This window comes from Manacus vitellinus, unplaced genomic scaffold (genome assembly GCF_001715985.3).
Source record: "Manacus vitellinus isolate BGI_N305 unplaced genomic scaffold, ASM171598v3 scaffold_10_pilon, whole genome shotgun sequence".
In the NCBI taxonomy this organism is placed as follows: Eukaryota; Metazoa; Chordata; class Aves; order Passeriformes; family Pipridae; genus Manacus; species Manacus vitellinus.
This window is the reverse complement of record NW_021938838.1, coordinates 10,773,932-10,783,079: the sequence shown is the minus strand read 5'-3', so window position 1 is coordinate 10,783,079 and position 9,148 is coordinate 10,773,932.

Below are 9,148 nucleotides of genomic sequence, written 5' to 3'. Positions count from 1 at the left end.
ACTACAGTAATAGCTAGCTATCTTTAAAAACGTGCTGTTTCTAGTTACCAAGTACAACTGCATCTCTCACCAAAGCTCCGAGGGACCATCAGAAGAGATCCATTTATTAAGAGCAGGCTAAGACAGGGAATCTAATACTTCCCCACTGCACACACACCTAAATAAATGAAACAATAATAACTGAAGTTGTATACAGGTGTCAACAAAACTGATTAAAAAATCTGATAGTTGTATTTAACAGAGTCAGGGTAGGGAAAGAACTCAAACCACCCGCATTAAGTTCTTCAATACTGCAGAGTTATGAACAACACAAACTTCTCTCCCCACAAACACCCTTCCCAGTTAGGGGAATAGTCACAAAAGCCTGGCAACTTGTGGTGGCCACCATGACAGCTCTGTATAGACAATGCAAAGAGAAAAACTCCTCTGACAGAGGAAATTTCTTACCTCCTTCCACAGCTGCTTTCTTGCTTTTCCTTGGAAACTTATACCCCAGAGTTAACGTGCACACTCCAAACCACCACTGCAATCCCTTACACCACACTGACTACTCTGCCTTCAGCTTTTCAGACATCTCCTGTTCTTCTACTCTTCACTGCTATTCCACATGTTGGCACTTAAACTTTCTTACAGCTATTTTCCCAGTGCAAGTACTGGATTCAGGTGAGAAGCACATGATAAAGGACAACTTGAGCACTCCGATGACCAAGTTCACTCTCTGTCCTCACTGCCAGTCACACGTACTGAATTCGATTTAGTTTCCACATGCTTGACCATTAAGCTAGCATTCAAAACCATAAGCAACAAGGAAAGCAGTCAAAAAACCAATAATTAAACTCTTGAAAATACAAATTATTTTTCAACTGAAATTTGGAGAACCAGCTTACAGGAAGACCTGGGAGTTAGATCTGTCTTTTTGGGCTACACAACAGGGAACTGATCAAGAAACACAGCCCCACTTCTGCCTCTTCTCCTCTGGACTAGCTGGAAAGACTGGTTACATCCACAAGGCACATGATTTGCCCCTGAGCAGTGTTTTTAGTAAGGACTGAATGCACATGTGCACTGAGACATGAGGAGTGACACCGTGTTCTCTGAGGGCACTGAATGGCACGAGACATGCTGGGATGATACCAAGGGACTATCCCTGGGGAGAAATTCATGTATGGCACAGCACAAATCCATACTGCCCGTCATTAGTGGGCCCAGCTGCTCTTAGGCTTCTGCTTTACAAGAGTTAATTGCTCCCCTGTCCCATCAGGGAACTTGGAAAGAACAAGGCAATCAGAAATGAGGTCCCCGAAGTGCAAAGAGAGCCAAGCCATACAGACACTGCAGTTCTCAGGGTACTTCTCCTTATTAACTCCACTGACAGTCTTAATAGAGACAGTTTTATCCTTTGGTGCACTCTTAAGAGGGACATAAAGTAATGTATTGTCAGAACCAGATGTATTTCTTTTTCTAAACATAAATAACAGACATCTGCACCTCTTCAAATGGGATCCTTCTTATTCTCAGGTAGTCATGAAAAGCTCTGTGGGAAAACAAATCAAGCTACATGCAAACACACAGTAACATATTACACATGCACAGAATGTTACTAAACATGGCAGATGTAGAAAAAACGAAATCTGAACTTTTTCAATGATAGAAGAAAGGCTTAAAGACTACTGGAGACAGTTCCCATCAGCACACCAGTTGGAAACAGTACAGATACATCTACGTTTCATCTGCTGCAGGACTGCATGCTGACAGGACTGCCTGTGCTGCACAGAGCCTCGCTATGCAGGAGGCAGGCAGAGGCTACAGAGGCTCAACACTACACCTGGAACAGTATTTCCCTGCCCTACAACAGCTGCTGCCAAGAAATAAGGGAATGATTAATTAAAGCCAAGACAAACAGAAGTAGCCACACACGGATTTCAGAGCAGTACAACATGACTTAGAGGCGTGACTCCAATTAATGTGGAGTTAACTCAAGCTGTATTGAAAATTAAAACTCAAGGTTATTCACTGTCTTAACATCTATTATAGTTGCTGTTTTCCAAAACAATTTGTTTGGATTAATGGAGTCTGTTTACAAAAGTCTCTAGTGAAATTTTCTATCTTTAGCAGAAATGAAGATCAAAGAGACCGAGATGTTCTTTTTGGCATCATAACAGTATTTTATTATTTAATTATTTAATACCATTACATTCATTAGCTATTTCAGATAAAAGTCCTCAAAAGGAAACTTGTTTTTAGAAGGAAATTACACTGTAATAAACCTGACTTCACTATGAAAAGGTATTTCATTTGGCTTATTAGTCACACTGAAGCACACCAGCATCCAAGACCTACCTGGGATGCATGGAGAGAGTTCTTTGTAATGCATAAGAGAATTAGTTCACTTTTTTTATTACAGTAAATAGCAGTAAACAACTGGGTCTTTGTCCTGTACTTACTGAAATCTTAATACATGGGGAAAAGAAAAATAAAATTGGCTCTTAGACTTTTTCTATCTTTAAAACAAAGTTCTACCTGAATCACAGCCTGTTTTCAAGCCTGGTAAGCTGATTCCATCAGAAATTCACAGACTGAATAGAATTATAGAGAACAGAAGCCACTCAATTTAGTGGATTATAGTGTCTGTTATGTTCACCTGACAGTGATGCATCATTAAAAACTAAATGATGGCTGCAAAAGTTGTAATCACGAGAATGACTTCTGGTAGCAACAACACTGAATAGCCCCATGAGGAACACAAGACTGTGTGGGAGACTTTCATTTAGGTGAAAAGCCACAGCTTTTGTGCAGGTGCAAGTATTGTGGAACATCATACTTTCTTAGTTTGATCATGCCTTACTTTACTTTGTAGCACAACTTGTGGACTCCAAATGTGCAACTCGGGAATCTCAAACTAGTTTACATATGTCCAAGACGTGGTTATTCTGGAGGAGGAATCTCACTGCACAACTGCCAATCAATTAAAAATAATCACGTACAAACAAAATGTCATTTCTGTTTCATATGCAGAGCACACAGAGAGATAATGTGGACAAGAACATACACTTTATTGTACACTTCAGCCACCTGACACAGAAACCAGCATAACTCTCTCCTGCTGCAAGTCCAGGACTGAAACCAAGAGTGACACCGGGAGGCACGTCACTCTGTGAAACTCAGCTGGAGGTACTCCAAGTTTCACTTCCCTGCACGAGGATCCTGATGCAGAGTAAATGACCAGCCCACCACACTCACTGATTTCAGCAGCTTGGAGGAAGCCTCCTGGCCGAACCAGGGCTCAGCAGCCACAGCAGGAGCTGCCCCAAGTGGGACCATTCCCTCAGCCACCCTGGGCAGCAGAGCCGAGTCCTGCCCAGCAGAGCAGCCAGTGAGATCAAGATGACTCTGACTGGTTTTGCTTAATCACAGGAGAGCAAGTAAGTGTTGCCTTTGTGTACTAACATGCCATGTTATACTAACAAGAATAATAAGTTTTAATTGAAAAATTTCCCGCTTTTGTCATTCTGCACTTGCGCTACACTCCTACTCTCCTCTGGCTCTTCTTCACTCTTCATTTCACAGGAGAAATTATGCAGGCATGCATGTTCTAATTTCTCTCATCAGGGCGTTACCCATGGCTTCTACTCCAACTGTTAAAAATTCTGCTCATCCGTCCCAAAGAGCTTCCTCTGCCTTGGGTGTATATATTCCTTTGCACAGGAAAGACTATCTGCAACATCAGTGAAGATAATTTAAAATAATGGATATCAACCATACTCAAAAAAAATCATCCAATGCTTGTGCAATACAATTTGGTTTTGGCAGGATTCTCTGAAAGAAGCTTTATTTTCAGAATGACGAAAATCCAAATTATTTAGAAACTCTGTGGATGGTGGGCAAAAGTAAGGAATGAACACATAGATGACTTTTGTCTTCCCAAACTCTATGCTTTGAGATGACTCACTTCTGATTTAAGAGTCTAATGATTTTATATCCACACTTGAAAGGGATATGCAACATACCCCTGCAGCACCAAACAAGCCTTTTGTCTCTGAGTTTTCTTTGAATTAATAATTTCAACAGGACAGCGTTTAATTGCCCCTATCACTTTAAGTCTCCTCTGGAAGAAAAGAAAATAAATCAAAGGCAACAAAGAGAAATACTGTAGATTTTCAGGATTATAGTTGTCTTTGGGAAGAATCTGAAGGAGGAACCTGAGGTATTCTATCTCCTGAAAGCATCAATACTTAAGAGTCTAAACTGCATCCATCCCTCCACTCCCAAAAGGAAAGCCAGCATTGCACAGGAGAAGAGAGAATAACTTCAGTTTGAAGCTTCACAAAGTATTTTGCTAAGAAAAAGACGGCACTGGTAAATTCTGCCAAAACTTTAAAAATTTCATGAACTAAACAAAGGTTTTTCCCCTTGGACCCTACTTGGTCCTGAAATGGTTTTGAACAACATTGTACTAAGGTAGAAGAAAGACATAGAGAGCCCGACCTTCCCTCTCCTCCTCACAACTGTATTGGGGAACCCAACAATTTCCCAAATTGCCTTTCAATTTTAACACTGACCTTTCATAAGCTTAATAAAATAATTTCTAAATTACTATTACCATCTACATGTGTTGAATAATGAAGCAGGAACAACAGCAGACACTGCAAAGAACACAAATTATTTTTCCACCTACAAACTCAAGCAAAACCAAACATTAGAGTAGTGAAGGGAACAGTAAACATGAAGCATCTGCTGAGGTCCTCTCCCTACCACCTGGGCCTCTGCAGCAGACAAATCCTTTTAATATTTGCTTGCTTAAGCTACTAAAAAAAACACCTAACTGCATCTGCATGTGATTTAATAGGCAGTTAACTTTCGTGGTGATGGACACATCTGTTCTTGTAAGAAAGTAAAATTGTGCATAATAAGGCAAACAATTTTCAAAAGCCTCAGAGACTTCAACCATCACTTTTTATATCCCTAGTTACTAAACCATATCAATACATTATAGGTCACATAGTAACTGTATTTTGAGCCACATATGCCCTATGGGAGCTTTAAAATGAAACTTCCCAAAACATGTCCATAATAGTAGTACCTGACAAAGGAGGAAAGCTTAAGGAGCTGGGTTTTTGATATCACACCTTTTTTCTTCAGTTCACTCATTTGACTTACAGCTTCACAGACCACATTTTCACAGTTTACCTAAAAACAGACATGCAGAAAAATCAGGTATTCCACCACCATATGATTACTAAACCTCACTAAAAATCAGGATATCTACCATACAAACAGTTTCTGAGGATGAAAATGGAGACTTTCCCTTGGCAGAGAGTGAAACAAATGAGATTTATATCTGTCCCTGTTCTTTATAGCCCAGGTGTTTGCTACCAACTCCCAGCTTCCCAGCGACAGGGTCTGTTATAACAGGATTACACAACCCGCCCTAATCCATGCAGGGCAAAGTTAGCCAAGTTAAATCCCACCACCTCCATTGGTTCAGCTAAAGCAGCCAACTTCTCCTAAGCTCAGCAGGGAGCCTGAGGAGGACCCATCGTTCCCATCCTGCAAGGGGCAGAAAGAGGCCAGTGGAAGAAACACCTTCAGTTGGCATTTCTACACCCAGACCACCCCTGGGCAGCTCTCAGTGCTGGGTCACTCAGGAACATCTTGACCTTTCTAATAGTTGTTGTCTGCTGAGTAATTCACAGAATTGCCTTTTAGGACCGAGGGAGGGCAAAATTTCCACAAATACGTAAATGATTCAGGAACCCTGATCCTGTTTTCAGGACTAATGTCCTTGGGGATTAATCTGATTATTCTGATACTGAGTTTGAAAACATGAAGTTAGTTTGTTCACTTCCAGAAATTATGGTGCACATTTCTTCAAATGCTGTGAAGGAGAAAAAAAAAAAAGATGCCACCAAATTTACATTACAAGACCTACAATTTCTATCCTGTGCAAGTATTTGAAAGACTATAGCACAGTCCCCTCTTTGCTCCTCCCGATCAATTCCCATTCCCCCAAAATCCCTCAAATTAATGTATTTTTTCCATTTATGTTCTGGATTTTACATTAACTTATGGGTTTAACTGCATCATAAAAGGCACTAATGTAGTACTGCTTTATGGAAACAGCCTTAGTGTAGTAAAGACATAAAAATACCAGAAAAAGAAGAAATGTGGACGGTTCTTTTCAATTATTTAAATTGTTATCTCCATCTTTTCAGTTTTTTATTTATTTTATAGATCCTTTGCTTCCATCAGGATGAATACCATCTTCTTTAAACTGATCCAAGTTACTTCTAATAAAAACTCTCTAACACATTCTTTAGTCAAGAATAATGTAGGAGATCTTTTTTCCTATCAAGGTAGAAGTGAGCATTTTTTGTCTGTTTTGTCTGTGTGCCTTGCCTCCCTAAAACATACTCAGATGTACTAGAATTTTTCCCACTGAAATTTGTCTTATAAAAGGGAGAAAAATTCTACTGAACTTTAATTATAAATCAGATGTTTGAATTAGTCCTACCAACAAGCCATTTGAAGTGTAACTCTGTGACTGATCCACTGGTTTTTAAACCTATGTCGTATGCATGCTCAGTCTTGCTCTCTATTTTTACAGCATTTCCAGCAAAAACATCAAACTGCCAACTGGAAAGACTGTTTTGAGAAATACCCTTACTTCCCACCGCCTTTTTTTTTTTTTAATCACACTGTACATAAAAACAATCTAGTTGAATCATTGCATGTGTGGGAATAATTTTCTATTTCTTCCCTGGGAAGTATCTACATATCATCCCTCCTTCCCCTATCTCTGTAAGCAAGTGCTGTGAGAATCTCCTGCTTCTCTTCTCCCAGGAAATGGGGTGCCAAAACTGCATTTTGCTAACAGTGAAAAAAAATTGAGAGAAACTGCTACCTCAACTGTGCTGAAAGAAAAAGTACTAACAAAAGAACAAGATGAAGCAGGAGAAAAAGGTTTTGTGCAGGAAAAACAAAGTGGGAAGAGCAGCAATGGGAAATAGCTGATTTATTTCATAATGACAAAGAGACTTCAACTCTAGCAATATCTAATTATCTTGAAACACATCAGTAATTCCAACTTCTATAAAACAGCACCACAAGTTTTTCTTTAGCTCAATTGCAAAAAAGTGTTAGTCTGCTGGAACAGTTACAAATACTAGCTATGCAGTTTGCAACCTCCTCATTTAAAATACAGATATGTATTTTTAAAAGCATTAAAGTTTAAAGTGCAACTACTAGCATGCACTTCAGACTTTCTGTAATTACAACTTGAGGTAAATTTCCAAACAATGAGAACCACAGACAAGTCAAAGGTATCTATTTCCTACAGTGGGGAATTAGTAATTCCTAAGCCTGCCAATTCCCCTTGCTCAAAAATCTCTCACTCAAAAAGATCAAACAACAGTTTATAAGTTGGGGTTTTTTTAAAACAAGAGCTTAACAAGAAGTAAAAGTAACTATCAGTATCAACAGTAGTTCAATCAGTATTAGCTGAACTTCCCCAGTAACACAGCAACTTTTGGGTTAGAGCTCTAACAAAAGCTACAGCCACTAAATTACTGTAACACTTGCGAGCAGCTCTGACCCCTTCTGAGCCAGCACAACAGCTAAGAGCAGGGACTTAAAAAGAAAAAAGGAAGGTTTATTAGATCAGATCAGTTCTGCAAATCTCACCAATGGTGTTACTATTAAACCAGAGCAGAAGGAAACAGCAGGTCAGGTAATACACCTTTCTGTCTGTCTCCATAAGCCAGGCTAGCACAGTTCTTTATACATCACTAGTACACTGCTCCTATTTTGTTAGAGTAGTAAATATTATCACATAAACAAACAATCTGTGACCTGCCAAAAACTGACACCACATGTTATCTGGGCAAAGGCGAGACTAATGCGCTCCCAGCAAGCTGATGAGCACTTCTGGTGGATAACATGGGCTCGGAAAAAAGTCTCCACCTGGGGACTCTGATGGGAGCTAAAATCCCGCAGCACGGAGCTTTGCCGCGGCGTGAACGGCTGTGTGTGCAGCGGGTCACCCAACGTGGAGCCTGGCAAGCCTTGCACAGGTTTTCTCACACAAAACAGAGTGGAGAAGAGTCCCCTACTCCCACACACACAGTGGGTTCTGCCTGGCAAATATTCTTATTTATGACTTGATAAATTATATGACTCAAAGGATTAGTGAAATGAAAGGAAGAAGGGCAATGTAATTATTAGCTCCCGTCTCCTCCCATCAGAGTTGATTCACACTTTCAAACATTCACCTCAAACAAGCGCACACCAGTCCCCAAGACAGAAAAGACAGTATGACAATGCCAGGCTTACACTGTCACCTCAAAGCCAAGACAAAAAGCTGTTTGAGGTCCGAGTTCCAGCCAGTGCTGCCGGCACACTTGGCCCTACAGCTCAGGAACACACACCGAGTGCACACCATGCTAACTCCAGAAACCCTCCTCACATCCACCTGTGCAGCCAGCCTGCTTTTTAGCTGCTAAGTAGGCAGAAGAACCAAGAACAGAGTAAAACTCCAAACACCTCTCCTTCAGTAACACGAGATCAAACTTTAAATAATTTAATATAAAAATATTAAGTCCAATAACTAGCCAGAGTTGCAGTTCGTTAATAACTTTTCAGGTCCAGAATAAGATCATTTTCAAATTAAAACTGAAATGCCAGTATGCCATCTGGAAAGTCAATGCAGATTCCCAAGGCTTTCCAGCATCTTCTAATACTCACAGCTTTTTAGGTGGCCTTTTTTTTTTTTTTTAAGAGGAAGGAATTTTGCACAGCACTTTGGAACATTCAAGGAATACAAAAGTGAGTCACAAGTTACTTTGGTACATTTCCTATACTAGAAGTACTCAAAACTTCTTAAGAAAAGATCTGAAGCTAGCAATTACAATTAAAATCACAAGGCTTTAAGTTTGTAGGTTAAATTTATATTCCTCAAGCAAAATGGACAGTGAGTCCAAGTTACCTGTTTCAAGGTCAGAACAAGCTTATCGCCTGTTTATTATTTGTTATTGCACTTCAGTGACACTCTGCTACAGTACCAATACAAGTTTAGATGCACTGCTGTCGTACTCAGGCAAAACTAAAATCACAGATGTGGTTCTCCCTCACTTCCAAATGCTTAAAAGCAACT